The sequence below is a fragment of the Bufo bufo genome, chromosome 1, assembly GCF_905171765.1.
Source record: "Bufo bufo chromosome 1, aBufBuf1.1, whole genome shotgun sequence".
Lineage (NCBI taxonomy): Eukaryota > Metazoa > Chordata > Amphibia > Anura > Bufonidae > Bufo > Bufo bufo.
This window is the reverse complement of record NC_053389.1, coordinates 284,193,182-284,214,154: the sequence shown is the minus strand read 5'-3', so window position 1 is coordinate 284,214,154 and position 20,973 is coordinate 284,193,182.

Genomic DNA, 20,973 nt, shown 5'->3' with positions numbered 1-20,973 from the left:
GTGTGGGATATCATATAGTACTAACAACACAGAGGATCTCTAGTTTGGCTAAGTTATCTTTCAAGGTTCTTCAAGGGGTGTGACGATGAGATTGTTAAATAGCCACCGAGACAATTACTTTAAAAGCTATTTTCCATAACTTTACCAAGGAATATTGCTACCGACAAGAAGGAGAGGATAGAAATACATGCATATAGAAAAAGTATGTCCCAATTTCCTATCTAAAATGTGGAGCCCCTGGAAATTTCTGGAGAAGTGGAATATTTTTATAGTTGTTAGACTATTGAAAGATCTAGATCATATAGTGCTAGATAACAAACATATACCATATATCATGGAGAACACATGGAAAAGCTCCTTCTTAGGTTAGTTATTTCCCTGAAGCTCCACTATTGGCGCAAAAAAGGCATTGTAACGGCATACCAGGGAATGCTCCAAACTCCTGAACTGAACCTCACGAATAGCTGCTAGCAGACGAATAGGAAACGCACCCAAGCGGCTTACACTTCTAGCAATCAGTCTCTAACAGCATACAGTGAATCCCCCCCAAGAACGAGACCAAGCTCCGTGTTGAGGGTAAAGCAGTGGACAGCCAGAGCTGTGTGTTTATTGTTCTTATATAACATTGTTACACATTAGTACCACCCACAGGGTTTTGTAAGACAACCAGTAACCACGTACAATACACTCAGACACTCCCACACAAAATCCTCCCCTCTGCCTGTGATACAATTACCTTACACAATGGGTTAATGTAATCATCACAGGCAGGAGAATACACTGTTACACAATGTCTTCTGTCCTGGAGACAATTGGGAGTAATTCAATTATCTCTCAGGACAAAGGGAAATCGCCAATATACACGTGGGGACAATAGGACAGAAATCACTATTCAAATATACAATGTCACAACCATTATAGTAAACATAGACATTTAACATATCCCCAGATAGCTTTGGTCTGAGTGCATTCAATTATTAGGTGAATGGCACTCAGACTACACAAATACAGTTCAATTGCCATGTAGTTTAAGTTTAGCATGGGCTGATGAGAGGGCCCATAATCCTGGGGCAAGAGGCTGGCAACCAGGCTTCTCCAGCACCCAGTGGCAAGGTTGGCTTCGCCACAGGCATTACCTGATGCCCATTCAAATCCTCCAGGTTGAAAGTTGCTCTTTGCAACCACACACAACTCTAAAAAAAAAAAATTTGAACAGAGAAGGGGTTGTCCTATGAAGACATCTTATTCCCTATCCACAAGATAGGCAAAAAGTGTCTCATTGGAAGGGATCCAACCAAAAAGAACCCCGCCAATCATTAGAACGGTGGCCCATTCTTCCCATTTGAATAGAGTGGCAGTCATGCATGAACGTTGACACTCCATTCAATTCTATGGGTCTGCCAGAGATAGCCAAGCACTTGAACTGTTGAATTGAGCAGCAGGGGCTTCTGTAGTTGGACACCTACCAATCATACCTCCAACTTGTGGATAGGGGATAAATTGTCTTAATGGGTATATGACCCATTGATAAGGTATATAACTCTTTCAATTGTATATAACAGTAGACTTTTGACCTGAATATATGGTTACTTCCATATTTCTTGCTCACAGAGAAAAGAAATTGTTGGCAAAAATATCAAATTGATGGCTATAAGGCAATTACTACTCATGAAAGCATCCCTGAATACATTTTAGACACTATAGAATTCTGTGTTCAATTAATTGAAACAATGGCTCCAGTGCCACTAGGAACCAATGTGCACCTGTCACAGTGGTATCATTATCGCTATACTTTTTCTGCAGAGCTTTTCACGTCATCCAGAATACATTGTCTTCCTGTCTCTCTAGAAGTGTTCAATGCTTTCAGTTCTACCTTGACTGCGTGCTGGAATGAATACTTAATTTGATCCTATGGAACAATTGCAAAGCACAGTGCTATTCCCATATTGTCATGTCAACATGCTCACAGTGTCTTACAAATAACTGTTTGTGTCCTCTACAGAGGAACGATGACTAATATTTTCACAATCCGGCAGTTTGAGGTTCATCCATTGATTGTTATATCAAAGTACTTTCCCGGGCCTTTATGTTCAGCGCAGCGGTATGACGTAGCGGTGTAGCTACGTGGGCGTACCGCGCGTCCGCATGAGGTCCGCCCCCCTTGCTCACCAGCCCCGTCCTGGCGTCTTGGCGTTCCCTCCGCCTCGCTTTCTCCAGCGCAGCATGAGAGACGACACATTGGTGCTGGGCCGGAGTCGTCTATAGCTGCCGCTATACCCGGAAGCGTGCAGTGCAAGGTGACCGCGTGAAGACCATGGAGTGTACGGTCCATGTCGTTGAATAGAAACCCTGCTATGGTCCGACGAGAGACCCCTGTGCTGACTTGGACCATTTTTCTCTGAATTAGTCTGAACCAGCAACCTGTACAGCACATCAAACCTGGCCCCCTGAAAGTACCTGACGTCCGGGTACACCAAGGGAACACACGAGACCGCGGAACGCTGAGACTGCACACCAGCGGCCGGCCGGCTGAAAATGGGTGAGACCGCTCCTTTCTAGTTTGTTTACTGACACCCCCCCTCAGTGACTAACCCACTTTACTAACCTGTGGATAGAGGGCTACTGACCGGCTGTGGACGCTGGTTGCTAAATCAGCTGAGGTTACATCTTTGGCGTGCCCCGTGGGAAGGGCCATGTGGGGATACCCCATAAACACTCCTAGAGGAATTGTCGGCCGAAATGTGAGAGCTCGTCCCCTTGGTCCAGTGGTGTGAGTGCGGTATGTGCAGCGGGGCCTCCCCTCTTCAACCTCATCGCCCCTTTTCTGTTATTAGCACATATATCCGCTACTTGGATGAAAAATTAACAACACCACCACCACAGGTTTGGAGCCAAAAGGCCCTATTGCCCCCCGTATTCCTATACCAAGTAAACGGGGAGACTACTACCACGATTAACGTTCCTGCCCCACATTCCAGGCAAGAGGGCTGAAGATTAGCGGGACAGTCCTTGTTTGTGAACGACATTGATATTTGACATTTTCAGGGAGGACATAACCTGCCGACTCCGTTAAATTGACGGCTCAAACAGGCGCGACACTAGGCGCATGGGGGGAGCGGTGAAGACTATTTTCACTTGAATGTGGCCCCCACTTGCATTAATTGCTTTGGGCAAATACCCACCCTTTCTGATTATCCTGTCGTGCAAGCAGTTACGGGACTGAGTACCGGTGCTTACCGGTTTATGATATTATTATTTATGTTACATTTATAACTGTTTCTGTTCTTGATACCTGCATGTATCTGTGTCCTTGGGGCTCTGGTCCGGCCAGGAGGGAGAGGTGAACTTCCGCACAGGTTGTTGCGTGTATATCCCCTCCTTGAACGGTCTGGAAAAACCAATTCAGGATGTACACATAACCTTACTAAATTACCCATTGATTGTATTATGTCCTATTGGCGCACAACATTAGGTGGATAGTGAGTGGCCGATTCATTTTAGGCTGCTCACGTTGGCAATACAATTTTGGGGTAATACTGTGATCCCGGCTGCCTACGGGGTCCCCCCTTTTTTTTTTTTTTGTGTTCTTTTTTCTTTTCTTTTTCATGTTGCTCCTCCCCCCTTCTTATTTCTCTCCTAATACTTACATACAGTGTGCCCTTTCAGGTTAGAACCTCATGTAATATGCCTCCTAAATATAGTAGATCCGTGGGTACGGGATCTCCAAAAGCGGGTGGCGGAAGCAGCCCACAGGCCAGAATGGACAAATATCTGAAATCACCCCCACCAAAACAAAGAGGGGGGAAAAGAATGCCAGAACAGGTGGAGGTGCAGGGGGACCCGCCGATACAGACGGAACAGTACAGGGGATCTGATGTGGGCAGACTAGACACTATAGACAGTAAATTGGTAGACATACTGACGGTGGTTCAGACCACTAATCAATCGGTCACAGACATCTCCACCACGGTAAAGACACTACAGGCGGAGTTAACTCTGATTAAAGATGATATGAATAAAATTAGGGCCAGTATTAAATATGTAGAAACTGGTTTATCAACGGTTCAAATAGAACAGCGACAGATGAGTACAAGAATAAATGATTTGGATAAGGAAAATAAACAGATCAATGCGAGATTAACAGATATGGAGGATAGAGCACGTCGGAACAACTTGAGTGGTGGGCTTCCCTGAGGGTGTAGAGGGGGGGAACCCCGTGGAGTTCATACAAAGATGGTTGACGGACACGATGAGAGTCCGAGGGGACGCCCCCGTGCTCTGCGTGGAGAGAGCGCACAGAATCCCTTTTAAAAAGCCTCCGCCGGGTGGCCCTCCTCGCTCCCTCTTGATTAGGATACTATCCTCGAGCGACAGAGACTGGGTGCTCCGGCGTAAGAGGGAATTAAAGGAGATTGCCCTCAATGGGAACTTGATACAAATATATCCCGACTTCTCTAGGAACACCCAAAATAAGCGCAGGGACTACTTTGACATAAAGAAAAGATTACGAGATGCCAACATCAAATACTCCATGCTATACCCCGCCAAACTAAGAGTGGTCTATAGGGACACTGTAATGTTCTTCCCTACACCTAGAGAAGCCTTAGAATGGCTGGACACTGTTAGAGAATCGACAACATGATGTCGGCTGAGGTAGCGGGAGGATGTCTGGACGTAGGGGGTGGTGGGGACGATGGGGGGTGGGCCCATGGACGGATGGGCGAAATGTAAGAGGTTGACAAGATGCGTCGCATCAGTGAACCAGTTTGGGGGATAGTGGGTGGGGGGGGTAGGAGGGTGGGGGGGGGTAGGAGGCGGCTTTGGAGGGGAGGGGTGGGTGGGTTTGGGCGATGGGGTGGGATGCGGGGATTGGGTGGGGGTGGGCTCTGGCCTGGTTGCGGCTGCCCTTGGGGGGCGACGGACGCTCCTTTTTATAGCTCCATGACATGACAAATAACAGAGTTATGATATGGAATGTGCGTGGATTGGGTGATAGAACGAAACGGGTTGTGGTCTTTGACCTGATTATTCGACATCTCCCCGCAATAGTTGCCTTATTGGAAACGCACGCTACACCTGATATCCCAGAATATCTAATAAAGAGATGGGCGGGGCATCAGTTCCACTCCGGCTTTTCGTCATATTCCCGAGGGATCAGTGTATATGTACATCAAAGCATTGATTTTATCTTACTGGACCAGTCGATTGATAGAGATGGGAGATTCATCTTCCTTTATGCTCAATGGAACGGTAGAAAGTGTGTTCTAGCCTTCTTGTATATCCCCCCACCATTCGCAATGACAGTCCTAAATCAGTTGACGGTTTTCATGTATAATAGAGAGCGGTCCCCGGTATTAATATGTGGCGACTTTAACTGCGTCCTGGACCCGACGTTGGATAGAATTTCAGCTGCGGGGAAAAGCTCGCAGGGAAAGTACGCCTTACTTCGAGGCTTTTGCGAGGAGATAGGACTAATAGATGTTTGGTGATGGCTTTATAGTAATAAACAGGTGTTCTCTTGCTTTAGTAAATCATATAGTGCTATGTCCAGGATTGATATTGCCTTGGCCAATGGTGAGATGCTCGACTCCATCTTAAAAATGACATATGAGATCCACGGCATCTCCGACCATTCACCAATTTTACTGGTAATGAAGATCGGGCAACAAGCCGGGACTATTAGATCGTTCAGATTGAACGAGCACTGGTTAACCATACTAAACGACTCCGAAGGGATTGACAAAGAACTTATACAATTTTGGCAAGAGAACATTGGTACAACACATGTCCATTTTGTTTGGGATGCCATGAAGGCGTTTATTCGTGGGCTATACTTTTACAGAATAAAAAGGAAGAAAAATGAATTCTTTAAAGAGCAAAAAAATTTGGAAGCAAACATTGCATATTTAGAGGGTTGCATCCGAATACATAACGACGCGAGCACACGCACTAAGTTAAAATCCGCTAAAGACCACTATATAACCTATATGAGGAATAAAGCTCAGAATCAATTATTTTTTATGGGCTATAAACATTTTTGTGAGGGCGGTACCCCAGGTAAGCTATTGGTCTCTATCATAGCGAATCAAAAGCCCCCCCAAAAAATTAGACAAATACTGACAGGTGACGGGCACAGATTGGAAAGAGGAGTGGAGATGGAGGGAGAATTTTTTTAATATTTCAGCAACCTTTACTGCTCTGGAGCGGATGATACGGAGACTAAGATAGACGACTTTTTAAAACAGGTCAAGATCCCGGTGCTGTCAGATTTGGACTCGGCCCCCTTGAGCGCCCCCATCTCCTTGGGTGAGCTACAGGTGGCTTTGCATGAGACCCGGGGCTCCTCGGTGCCCGGATCGGATGGACTCCAGTTTGGCATATATAAGAGCCATGCGGGGGTGCTCCTGCCCGGGTTGCTGCAGGTCCTGAACGAATCTAGCAAATGTGGCAAGCTGCCCCCGTCTTTGACGGAGGCAATTGTTACATTGATCCTGAAGAAGGGGAAAAATGGAAACAAAGTTGATGACTATCGCCCTATATCACTGCTTAATGCAGATTATAAAATAATTGCAAAGGTTCTCTCTAACAGGCTAAAAAAAAGTAATAACTGGCCTAGTCCATACAGACCAGACAGGGTTTATCCCCGGGCGACAGATCCAGACCAATATACGCCGGACCATTCTCAACATCCAGATAGGAGGGGGGGAGGACCGCTCCATCCTGTCTTTGGACGCCGCTAAGGCATTTGACCGGGTGGAGTGGTCCTTCCTCTGGCGTGTCATGCATAGGATGAACCTGGGACAGGAATTTATTGGATGGGTCAAATTGCTATATAGGGGACCAACGGCCAGAATTAATGTTAACCGGGTGCTTACCCCTGCCGTCTCCCTAAAGCGGGGGACACGACAGGTATGGCCACTCTCTCCACTCCTCTTTTCAATTTTTATGGAACCCCTCGCCTGCAGGATACGGGCTGAACCTAGTATAGTGGGGTTCGGGGGGAGAGGGACGGACGATAAGATCTGTCTATATGCAGACGACGTATTGCTCTATCTAAATTACGGATGGAGAAGCGTCCCAGATGTTATGCGGATAACAGAGGAATTTGGTAGAATTGCCGGATATGAGATAAATTGGGTAAAGTCTGTACGCTTCCCCCTGAATCGGATACCCCCCTTGAACGATCTCAGGGTCAGAATTATTGCCCCAACAGACCACTTAGATTATCTAGGGATAAAAATTGGCAGCACCATCAGGGACTACAATATATTAAATGTTACTCCCCTAGTCGGGAAAATAAGGGAAAAAATAAGGGTTTGGCAGAAACTTCCGCTTTCGCAGATTAATAGAATTGCGCTGATTAAAATGGTTCTGTTGCCCTGGATATTGTACACGGTTAGTTGCTGCCCTGCCTGGATTGAGGATAGTGTTTTTAATCTGATTGATCGATTGATAAATGACCTGATATGGGGCAGAAAAAGGGTTCGCATCAAGCTACAATACCTGCGAATGGCGGCAAATAACGGTGGCCTTGGCTTGCCTCACTTTCAAATCTATTACTTGTGTTCACAACTACAGTGGTGTGTCAATACGGGGGATGGAGTACTATTATCCCATATTCTAGGGCAACGCCAACAGCATACATACAATATATTCAGCATATTGGAATCCAGGCTTCTGGAGTGTGCGGATTTTGTCTGTCCCATCGGGGCAGCGTTACAGAAGACCTGGAATAAAATTAAGGTACTTACTCAGGCCCCTCAAGTTCTGGATTTTACCCCGCTATGGGACAACCCTGCGTTAACAGAGTTTTTGGCCCTTAATGAAAACTACTATTGGACTCGGAGAGGTATTACGTTATTTTTACATATATACACGAAAGGGAAAATTAAATTAATAGGGGAATTGTTTCAGCAGACACCAATAACTGCATTAGAACACTATAGATATTTCCAATTACAACATGCATTAGCATGCACACTTAAAAAAATACTTTTGACAACAACCACTCAGAGGTTTTTATTATTTTGTTATAATATAGTAGGGAATAAAGTTAGGGTCTCATTAATATATAGGAGATTTATCGAGGAATTAAGCACGGTCACTAAATTTAAAAGTGTAGATAAATGGAAGGTGGATATAGGGGAATGTAACCCTTCACAATGGCGGGAAATATATCAAAACATTAAGAAGGCCTCCCTCTCACGACAACACCGGTTGACACAATTTAAAATAATACACCGTTTATATGTTACCCCGAGTCTTTTATCTAAAATGTATAGTAACAAGGGACAAGAATTTAGTTGCATGAAATGCTCTCTTGTAGCTGCAGGGTATGTACATATGCTGTGGGATTGCCCAGTTATCAAGACCTTTTGGGGCAGCATATTCCAGGAGATGGCGGCACTAAGCGGGAATAGCCCCCCTCTAACCATCCAAGTAGTTGTGCTTGGACTTCTCTTCCCCCCCCCTCCCCGAGTACAAAAATAAAACTACTAAAAACGAACAGGTTTACTGGCTGAAGGGATTTCTATTGGCTAAGGTAATAATCTTGAGACAATGGGTGAAAGATAGATCGCCAACAATAAATGAATGGCAAAGCTTAATGGCAAGAGTAACAAACTTTGAGTGTATGAAACGGCGCGGGATGAGCTATATTTTAGAAATAGGGTCATAGATAGGGGAGGTGGCGAGAAGAAATATCCGGACTGGAACTGATGACCCCCCATTCTCTGTGGCCAAGCCCGAATATAAACAAATACATTTTCTATCACCTCTAAATAATAAAAAATAATAAATAAACATTACAATTAGTCCACATTAAATAGGATCTGCCCCTATGTAGGTTTGTGAAATACCCTAGAGAGGGGCATGAGCGTCCTACCGCCCCTCGTGCCGGCCGTACCAGGCCAGGTATGTTGGGGGGGAGTGGGGGGGGGGGGGTTCTGGTGTTTGGGGGGGGGGGGGGTTGGCTTTGTTTTGATATGTGCGACAGAGAATTGACATTAATTTAGGGCATCTTTCGATCTAGATGACTCTGTATGTATGTACGTTGCCTAGCACCAAAGTAACACATTGTTTAAATGTACCTGTCAAACCTGTTCATTCTCTGTGACCAGATATCTTTTTTACATTGTTTATATGTAAGAAAAGCAATAAAGATATTTATAAATAAAAAAATAAAAAAAAAGTACTTTCCCGTGTTTTTTTTTTAAGATACAGTGCATCTAAAAACAATGGTTTTCTTCCGTGCATTTTTTCAAGCCTTGTCACTTCTCAGTCACTTTTGACCGGTAATTTCAAAGTGCTTTGATGTATCTGCTTTGAATGAAAATTGTGTGTTCTTTGACAAAAAGATTTTATTATTTTTTGGGGGGCACATAAACACAACCTATTTGTAAAGGAGTTTTCCCAAAATGTTTTGAAGAGCACTTGCGGACTTGGATAACGGTTTGTAAAAAGTTATATCCTCCACACTTTACCTGTTTATTAATACCATGCAAATTACCACTTAATTATGTCAGTAAACAGAAAGTATTTTTTATTTTTCATGAAATTTATTTACAGAGTGTTCATTCTGTATGAAAATGTCACAAGAATATATTTAAAGCAGTTGTCTGAGATAATTAAAAATCTTAGATAACCCCTACAATATTTAAAAAAAAACAATCAAAAAAACATCATATATACATCCATTACTGCATCATAGTTCTCTGCAGTACTCCTGCTGCGGTTTTTTCAAGGGGTGAGTGTATGATTGTTTTTTAAGAAATTATAGCGGTTTTTCAACACTTTTAATTATCTTGAAAAAACCCTTTAAGAGATCTGGAATTTTCTTCTCATTTTTGTGGATATTTGATATTGTTTTTCAATTTGTACATAGGCTTTCATTTTATATACTGTTGTCAAGAAAACAATGCACCATAGTTTAAATTTTCTATTTACTTTAGTTTTAGAGCATAAGATTATAAAAAGTATGGTGTTCAGGTAGAATGTCATATTTACAAATCCCTCTATTAATTTTGGAACACATATGAATATGTAGGAAAAAGGTAAGTGGGCTTTAGAGTCACATCAAACATGACTCATGTCTGTACATTTTATGCAATATTTCTTTGTAGACATGGGATTAAATTTAGCCTATGCTAGATGATATTATCATCATGCACCCTTTAGCACATGTTGCATGGGGGAGAGTTATCAGCACACCAATTGCCCACTACAGTATGTCAGCATTGAAAAATTGTGCTTAGTAGTGTTGGTCGAGCACTAGAGTTGAGCGGACACCTGGATGTTCGGGTTCGGCCGAACTTGAAAAAAATAATTGGGTTCGGGACCTGAACTTGACCCCAAACCCGAACCCCATTGAAGTCAATGGGGACCCGAACTTTTGAGCACTAAAATGGCTGTAAAAATGTAATGGAAAGAGCTAGAAAGCTCTGCAAAAGGCAGCAAAATGTGCTTAAGAGCATGGCAAATGCTCTGCAAACAAATGTGGATAGGGAAATGAATAAAAAAAATAAAAAAATAAAAAATAGGAATGATGTAGGAGAAAGAGGTTGAGGAGGTGAATGGGTGGATGTGGCCGTGTAGGCTCACGTGGCGGTCTAGGTGGAAGCGGCGGCGAAGGAGGAATAGGTAGTCAACACAGATGTGTGTTATTTTGCATTTTTACATAGGGGTATCCCCCAAAATATTGGAACATATAAAATTAAAAAAAGGAATAAATGCACTTGAGTACAAGGATGGATGGTTAAGGCTGTTAGAACTGTCTATTCTGCACAAGGTACACAAAAGTCCTGAGGGATCCAAGCCTGGTTCATTTTAATGAACGTGAGCTTGTCCACGTTGGCTGTGGACAGGTGGCTGCGTCTGTCTGTAATGACTCCTCCTGCCGTGCTAAATACACGTTCAGAGAGTACACTGGCTGCAGGGCAGGCCACCACCTCCAAGGCATACAGGGCAAGCTCTGGCCATGTGGAAAATTTGGAGACCCAGAAGTTGAATGGGGCAGAACCATCAGTCAGTACGTGTAGGCGTGTGCACAGGTACTGTTCCACCATGTTGTTCAAATTCTGCTTCCTGCCAACACGCTCCATATCAGCAGTTGGGGCCTGTTGTTGCGGCGAGGTGACAAAGCTTTTCCACATGTCGGCCATGCTAACCCTGCCTTCTGAGGTGCTGGCGCTGACACAGCAGCGTTGACGACCTCTTCCTCCTCCCCTGCCTTCGCCTTGTGCTTCCACTTCTCCCCCGGCGTCAGTCGGGAATGCTCTCAGAAGCGCGTCTACCAGCATGCGCTTGTAGTCGCGCATCTTCCAATCACGCTCCAGTAAAGGAATTAAGGACGGCACATTGTCTTTGTAACGGGGATCCAGCAGGGTGGCCACCCAGTAGTCGGCACACGTTAAAATGTGGGCAACTCTGCTGTCGTTGCGCAGGCACTGCAGCATGTAGTCGCTCATGTGTGCTAGGCTGCCCAGAGGTAAGGACAAGCTCTGTGGGAGGCGTATCATCTGCATCCTCCATATCCCCCCAGCCATGCACCAGTGATGGGCCCGAGCTGCGTTGGATGCCACCCCGCTGTGAACATGCTTCATCCCCATCCTCCTCCTCCTCCTCCTCCTCCTCCTCCTCCAGTAGTGGGCCCTGGCTGGCCAAATTTGTACCTGGCCTCTGCTGTTGCAAAAATCCTCTTTCTGAGCCACTTCTAAAAGATTGACCTGAAAGTGTTAGAGATGACCCCTCTTCCTCCTCCTCATCCTGGGCCACATCCTCTTCCATCATCGCCCTAAGTGTTTTCTCAAGGAGACATAGAAGTTGTATTGTAACGCTGATAACGGCGTCATCGCCACTGGCCATGTTGGTGGAGTACTCGAAACAGCACAACAGGGCACACAGGCCCAGTCATTGGTGGTGAAGTGATGCTGTTCCGCAGTGCGACTCACCCGTGCGTGCTGCAGCTGAAACTCCACTATGGCTTGCTGCTGCTCGCACAGTCTCTCCAGCATGTGCAAGGTGGAGTTCCACCTGGTGGGCACATCGCATATGAGGCGTTGAGCGGGAAGGCCGAAGTTACGCTGTAGAGCAGACAACCGAGCGGCGGCAGGATGTGAACGCCGGAAGCACGCACAGACGGCCCGCACTTTATGCAGCAGCTCTGACATGTCGGGGTAGTTGTGAATGAATTTCTGCACCACCAAATTCAGCACATGCGCCAGGCAAGAGATGTGCGTCAACCGGCTAGTCCCAGAGCTGCAACGAGATTTCACCCATTATTGCACACCACCAGGCCGGGCTTGAGGCTCTCTGGTAGCAACCACTCATCGGTCTGTTGTTCTATACCCCACCACAACTCCTGCGCGGTGCGGGGCCTGTCCCCCAAACACATCAGTTTCAGAACGGCCTGCTGACGTTTACTTCTGGCTGTGCTGAAGTTGGTGGTGAAGGTCTGTCGCTGACCGGATAAGAAGGTGGAAGAAGAGGAGGAGGAAGAGGAGGCAACAGGAGGCAAAGAATGATGCCCTGCGATCCTTGGCGGCGGAAAAACGTGCGCCAAACAGCTCTCCGCCTCTTGCCCAGCCGCCACTACATTTACCCAGTGTGCAGTTAGGGAAATATAGCGTCCCTGGCCGTGCTTACTGGTCCACTTATCTGTGGTTAGGTGGACCTTGCCACAGATGGCGTTGCGCAGTGCACACTTGATACTTGGTTGTGCAGGGAGGGCACGGCTCTCCTGGAGAAGTAGTGGCGGCTGCGAATGACGAACTGTGGGACAGCAAGCGACATGGGCTGTTTGAAGCTGTCCGTCTCCACCAGCCTGAATGACAGCATTTCAAAGGCCAGTATTTTAGAAATGCTGGCATTCAGGGCAAGGGATCGAGGGTGGCTAGGTGGGAATTTACGCTTTCTATCAAAGGTTTATGAGATGGAGAGCAGAACGCTTCCGTGTGACATGGTGGAGATGCTTGGTGACGGAGGTGGTGGTGTTGGTGGCACATCCTCTGTTTGCTGGGCGGCAGGTGCCAACTTTCCTCCAGAGGTGGAGGAAGAGGCTGAGGCAGCAGCAGAAGAGGGAGCAGGTGGGGCCTGAGCCCTTTCTTGGTTTTGAAGGTGCCCGTGTCTCGCATGTAGATGCCTGGTCATGCAGATTGTGCTAAGGTTCAGAACGTTAATGCCTCGCTTCAGGCTCTGATGGCACAGCGTGCAAACCACTCTGGTCGTCAGCACATTGTGTGAAGAAGTGCCATGCCAGGGAACTCCTTGAAGCTGCGTTTGGTGTGCTCGGTCCCTGGTGACGGTGGCCAGTAGCAGGCGAACTGTTTTGGCGACGGCTGCTCTGCTTTTGCATCCTGTTACCGCTTTTGCTACGCTGTTGGCTCGGTCTCACCACTGCCTCTTCCTCCGAACTCTGAAAGTCAGTGGCACAACCTTCATTCCATGTGGGGTCTAGGACCTCATCGTCTCCTGCATCGTCTTCCACCCAGTCTTCCTCCCTGACCTCCTTTTTGGTCTGCACACTGCAGAAAGACGCAGCAGTTGGCACCTGTGTTTCGTCATCATCAGAGAAGTGCTGAGGTGGTATTCCCATGTCCTCATCAGGAAACATAAGTGGTTGTGCGTCAGTGCATTCTATGTCTTCCACCCCTGGGGAAGGGCTAGGTGGATGCCCTTGGAAAACCCTGCCAGCAGAGTCTTCAAACAGCATAAGAGACTGCTGCATGACTTGAGGCTCAGACAGGTTCCCCGATATGCACGGGGATGATGTGACAAACTGATGGGCATGGGTTTCAGGCGCCACCTGTGTGCTTCCTGCAGAAGACTGGGTGGGAGATAATGTGAACGTGCTGGATCCACTGTCGGCCGCCCAATTGACTAGCGCCTGTACTTGCTCAGGCCTTACCATCCTTAGAACGGCATTAGGCCCGACCAAATACCGCTGTAGATTCTGGCAGCTACTGGGACCTGAGGTAGTAGTTTCAGTTGGACGTGTAGCTGTGGCAGAACGGCCATGTCTTCTCCCTGCACCAGAGGCTCCACCAACACCACCACCACGACCATGACCGCATCCCTTATTAGATGTTTGCCTCATAGTTAGCGTTCACAAAGCAAAGTAAAAAGTGGTTAAGTCTGTTAAAAATAATTAACCGCCAATAAAAACCCTGATGTAGGGTATTGCACTCAATTTTTTTTTTTTACTCTATATGACAGCGGTGTTTGTGGCCTAAATGTGACAGTAACTTAGGCACGTCTAATCCTAGATGTGCATTATATCAGAGGGTTTTTATAACCCCAGTAAGCAAAAAGCCGTATTTGTGGCCTAAATGTGACACTCACTTATGCACGTCTAATCCTAGATGTGCACTATATGAAACAGATGGGGTTTTTTTTCACCCCAGAAAGCAAAAAGCTGTATTTCTTGTCTAAATGTGAAACTCACTTATGCACGTCTAATCTTAGATGTGCACTATATGAAAAAATTTTTTAATTCTAACCCCAGTAATCAAAAGGCTGTATTTCTGGACTTGCAGACATGCAGATATCCTGTGCTGGTGCACTATCGTTGCATAAAATGGCTGCCGATTATGTATTGATATTGACAAACTGAAGTAAAAAAAGTTCGTTTTCAGCAGTAGTTGGCTCAGGGCAGGCTTAAAAAAATTGTTCATTGCACCCACAAAACACATTTGCTGTAGACCGCTGAGTAAAGAAGCAGTTCTTCATAAGATTTCTCCCTGATCTCTCCCTCACAGCAGCTGCAGCCTCTCCCTACAATAATCCGAGCAGAGTGATGGGCGGCGCTACGTGACTCCAGCTTAAATAGAGGCTGGGTCACATGCTGCAGTTGGCCAATCACAGTCATGCCAATAGTAGGCATGGCTGTGATGGCCTTTTGGGGCAAGTAGTATGACGCTTGTTGATTGGCTGCTGTGCAGCCTTTCAAAAAGAGCCAAGAAAGTGCCGAACACCGAACCCGAACTTAAACTTTTACGTAAATTTTCGGGTTTGGGTCCGGGTGCCGAAAAACCTAAAGTTCGGTACGAACCCGAACTTTACAGTTCGGGTTCACTCAACTCTATCAAGCTCCAAAGTGCATGGGTGCTCGAGTACAACACTTCAGGATGCTCGGGTCCTCTACCAAGCACCCGAGCACAATGGAAGTCAATGGGAGAACCCAAGTATTAAACCAGGCACCCCCTGCTCTGAAGAGGGGAGGGTGTCTGGTTCATAGGAATAGGTCATAAATTGATGGAAACACTACTGAAATGGTTCGGTAACAACATTGGGAGGATGTCTGGATGCATCTTGGACTCCCAGGTCACTGCTCGGAACCATGTTGTCCGAGTTGTACGCCACTTTTACAGACTGACCATAATACGCACGAAACCGAAGACAAAAACGATTTTAGAGGAAATTTTTTTAGGAAACAATCTTCCCTGTATATTTACTTGTACATAAAGTGCAAGTGCTGCCAAAAATTACAAGGAAGAGGCACTCCGATATAGCCTGTTTATCACATAAAGGAGGGCCTCATTCACATTGTGGTACAATTGTTCAGGTAGTGGGACTCCTACACTCATAAATCCAATGCACTAAGGGAAAGGGCTGCCAAAAAGTACAAGAAACCGGCACTCCAAAATACCCTTTGTTACACATAAAGGAGGGCATCATACAACCCCTTGAAAAATTATGATTGATGGCCTGCTGGTGACCCTCAAAAATATTTGGAGCAAGGGACTGCTGATCTGACCATCTAAAACCTTAGGGGCAAGGGTCTGCTGCCGCATTGGTGAATCTAGATAACCTCTGGGCGATTGCACATCCCCGTGAGGCGACGATCCATTCGGATGTCTGCCCTATCAACTTTCGATGTTCTTTTCTGCGCCTACCATGGTGATCACGGGTAAAAAATATATGTAATGGGCGAGGGCCTGCTGCTGAACTGACCCTCTAAAACATTATGCTTGAGGGCCTGCTGCTGAGCTGACCATCTAAAACATCATGGTTGGGGCCCTGCTGGTGACCCTCAAAAACATCATGGGTGAGGGCCTGCTGGTGACCCTCTAAAACATTATGGGTGAGGGCCCGCTGCTGAGCTGACCCTCTAAAACATTAGGAGAAAGGGCAGCCTAAAAAGCATGTTGATATAATGGAATAGGAGGACGAGAAAAGAGAGATTGAACTATATACCTTTTTAGTGGTGGAAGGGGTGCCTGGGAATACAGTGTATTCAATAGACCATAAAAGTCACATTTAGAGTGCCTTTATGTTCAGCCGCTTTCCTCTGGTGGAGTAGAGAAGTCAGCGGCAATCCAGGCCTTGTTCATTTTTATAGGAGTCAACCGGTCAGCATTTTCAGTGGACAGGCGGATGCGCCTATTAGTTATTATGCCACCAGCAGCACTAAATACACGCTCTGACAAAACGCTGGCAGCAGGGCAGGCCAGCACCTCCAATGCATAGAGCACCAGTTTGCGCACCCAATGGTTGTAAGGCACAGAGGGATCACTGAAGATGCTGAAACAGTCTGCTACGTACTCCTTCACCAACTTCCAAAAATTTTCCCTCCTTGTGACACCAGGCCGCACATCAGGTTGAGGGTGCAGGCAGGGTGTCATAAAACTGTCCCAGGCCTTTGAAGAGTGTTGCCCTGCCTCTGTTGGAACTGCTGTGTGTTCCCCTCGTCTCCCCTCCTCGGCTGGCCAAGGAACTACGGACTCTGCAGCCAGCATTGTCAGCTGGAAATTTTTGGAGCAATTTTTCCACAAGGACCTTCTGGTATTGCACCATTTTGCTCATCCTCTCCACCACAGGAATTAGAGATGAAAAGTTCTCTTTCTAGCGGGGGTCAAGAAGGGTGAACAACCAGTAATCCGTGTTGGCCAAAATGTGTACAACGCGAGAGTCACATGGAAAGGCAGCCTAACATGAAGTCAGCCATGTGTGCCAGAGTCCCAACAGGCAAGACTTCGCTGTTCTCATCAGGAGGACGACTCTCAATCTCCTCATCCTCTTCCTCCTCTTCTACCCATTCACGCTGAACAGATGGAATAAAACTTCCATGGGTACTACCCTCTGTAACGGAGGCAACCGTCTCCTGCTCTTCCTCCTCATCATCCAATTTGGGCTGAGAAGACGAAATGAGGGTGGTCTGGCTATCACCCTGTGTACTTTCTTCCCTCATTTCCACCTCTTCCACATGCAAAGCGTCCGCCTTAATTGTGAGCAGCGAGTGTTTGAGTAGACACAGAAGTGGGATGGTTACGCTGATAATAGCGTCATCGCCGCTCACCATCTTTGTTGATTCCTCAAAGTTGCGTAAAACCTCACAGAGGTCAGACATCTATGCCCACTCATCGCTTGTCAAGAGCGGAAGCTGACTGGAAAGGCGATGACCAATGTTTAGCTGGTATTCCACAACTGCCCTCTGCTGCTCACAAAGCCTGGCCAAAATATGGAACCTGGAGTTACAGCGCGTGCTCACGTCGCACAACAGTCTGTGAGCTGGCAATTGCCAGACCAGCGGAAGCTGTTGATGACTTGCAGAAATGGGCACACACACGGTGCACCTTCACCAGTACCTCAGGCAAATTGGGGTAGGTTTTGAGAAACCGCTGAACCACTATGTTGAACACATGGGCTAGGCATGGTATGTATGTGAGCTTGCCGAGCTCCAAAGCGACCACCAAGTTACGCCCATTATCAGATACAACCATGCCTGGTTCTAGGTTGAGTGGTGAGAGCCACAGCTCAGTCTGGTCCCTTATCCCCTGCCACAGCTCTGCGACGGTGTGCTGTTTGTCACCTAAGCAGATCAGTTTAAGCACGACCAGTTGCCGCTTCCCCACTGCAGTGCTACACTGCTTCCAGCTACTGACTGATGTCTGACTGGTGCTGCAAGATGATAATTCAGAGGTGGAAGTGGAGGAGGAGGCGGAGGAGGAGAAGGGGAGGTTGCAGCCACTAACGTAGGCGGTGGCGGAAACCCTGATGGAAGTAGGGCCTGCAATCCTTGGAGTCGGTAGCACCTGTGCCATCCCTGGGTACAACTTGCTCCTGGCCTCCAAAACGTTAACCCAGTGTGCTGTCGGGGAAATGTAGCGTCCCTGCCAAAAGCACTTGTCTATGTGTCAGTCATTAAGTGGACCTTCCCAATAACTGTGTTGGTTAGGGCCCGGGTGATGTTACGTGACACATGCTGGTGTAAGGCTGGGACTGCACAACAGGAAAAATATTGGAGGCTGGGGACAGAGTACTGCGGAACAGCAGCTGCCATCAGGTTGCGGAAAGCCTTAGTGTCCACAAGCCTAAATGTCAACATTTCCAGCGCCAGTAATTTGGAAAGGTGCGCATTTAGTGCTATGGTGTGTGGGCGGGTGGCTGGGAATTTGAGCTTTCGTTCAAAGGCCTGGGGTATAGACATCTGTACACTGCGCTTGGACACAGAAGTGGATTTACTAGCTGATGGTGCTTGAAAAGGTCCAGCTGCAAGGCAGGAGGGCCTGCGTATTGGACAGGGGTTTGGCCAGCACATAACACAGGGGAAGAGGATGCATGGTGTGACCAGCAGATACTGTTTGTGGACCCAGGCGTTCGGCCCACCTATTAGGGTGCTTTGATGCCATGTGGCGGATCATGCTGGTGGTGGTGAGGTTGCTAGTGTTTACGCCCCTGCTCATTTTGGTATGGCATAAGTTGCAAATGACAATTCTTTCATCGTCTGCAATTTCTTTAAAAAAACGCCAGATTGCGGAACACCTACCCCTTGGCAAGGGAGCTTGCCGCAAGGGGGTGCTCCGGGGAACAGTTGCGGGCCTGTTTGGTGTGGCCTGCCTTCTCCCTTTTGCCACCCCACTGCCTCTTCTAGCCTGTTGCGGTGCCGCGGATCCCTTTCCCTCTGTACTGCTGTCCTCGCTCGGCTTTCCACCTTCCAACGTCAACGTTGCTCTTCTATCAGCTTGAATCAGTCGGCCCATTCTCCTCTGACCTCTAGCATCCACAAGGCATTTTTGCCCACAGGACTGTCGCATACTGGATGTTTTTTCCTTTTCACACCATTCTTTGTAAACCCTAGAAATGGTTGTGCGTGAAAATCCCAGTAACTGAGCAGATTGTGAAATACTCAGACCAGCCTGTCTGGCACCAACAACCATGCCACGCTCAAAATTGCTTAAATCACCTTTCTTTCCCATTCTGACATTCAGTTTGGAGTTCAGGAGATTGTCTTGACCAGGAGCACACCCCTAAATGCATTGAACTGCCATGTGATTGGTTGACTAGATAATTGCATTAATGAGAAATAGAACAGGTGTTCCTAATAATTCTTTAGGTGAGTGTATGTCACTGATATTTCGGATGCGCTAACGTTATACTGGAGAATTAGCGCAGGTAAGGTCACTGCCACCAGCAGCAAAAAAAATTGACAATCTCACTGGTATTTTGGATACGCAAACGTTATACAGGAGATGTAGCGCAGGTAATGTAACTGTCCGCAGCGGATACCATCTACTGAAAAAGTAAACTGGATGTCACAGATATTTTTAGGCTGTGCACAGGTTAGACAAGAGATGTACCGCAGATAATGTTGCTGTCTGCAACGGCCAAACAGTTGCAAGCTATTTAGCGCAGGTTGCACTAAAAATATATATTGCTGCCACACACAATAGTCCTTAAAAGGACTTTTGGGTCTATAACGAGTATGAAAACTACAATATTGCTATTTCAATCCCTACACTATCTCTCCCTTCTGCTCTCCAGCTCTCCCTGGCTAATACTGAGCCGAACACGTGTCATCGGGTGCTATATTGCACCCGATGACGTGTTTCGGCTAGCCAATCACTGTAATGCCAGCAGCCAACATGGCTATAGCATTACAGTGAATGGCAGTACTTGCCTGCATGTTTATTGGCTGCATAGCAGCCAACAAATGTGCGGGTAGGAGGCTTGAGCATCGCGCTCAAGCATGCACGGTATTCGGCTGAACACCACGATGTGCCGAGCATCGTGATGCTCGAGCCAAACTAGTCTTTAGTGCTTAGTATTACCGCATCACCTTCACAGGTTCTCAAACACTTCTGGCTGTTATCGCGATTGTGAGGCATTGCAGATAAGAAAAAGTGAGCTAACCTGATATTTTAGTATGCATCTTGTTCATTAATTGTTCCTATTTTAATTTATGACAGAAAAAAAGACAAGAAAAGAAACATTTAAGTATGCAAATTAGAAAAGAATAATTACCATTCCATTAATAAATTACATTATAAACACGATTCGCACAATTGCACTGCTAGTTTTTCCATCTGACTGTAAAAGTTTCGAACAATTATGCTGTCAATGAAATACTGTCTTTTTAGACATGCATAATGATATTTCACATCATGAAAAATGGATATCCTGTGTAAACAATGTCAATAAAGTACAAGTTAAGATTAATTTCAACCTTTTAACAACAAATAGAGCTTAATTTTCTTTATACAAAGCTCAGAGTTAATAAAATTCTAGCTGTCTGCAATCACCACTAGAGGGAGCTTTGGAGCTTACTGCACAATGTTATAATTAAACACTGCAGTAATGTCACTAAGAAATAAAAAAAAGTATCTGAGCTTCATAAAGAAATATTAAGAGATTAATCAGCATAACATTTTGGACCTGTTAAAGTTACAAAAATTGTGACAAGGGTGGACATTAACTTTAAAGAAGAACTCTATTCAGAACATGTAATTGCAAATGTTCTTACTTTTTTGGTGAATTTTTCGGCCTCTGGTAAATTGACTTGACCCCCTGCATTGCACCTGTTTTAAGTGTTATTTTACCTTCATGGCAGAGATGAAAAAATGTATTGGTTAGAATCGAAATTTTACTAAATTATTGAAAAATCTTGATTTGCTAAAATTACAATTTCTTGTTTTGATATAATTTTTCCAGAGTGAGAAGGACAGAGAAAGTTTCAGGCATTTAACCACCTAGCAGTCA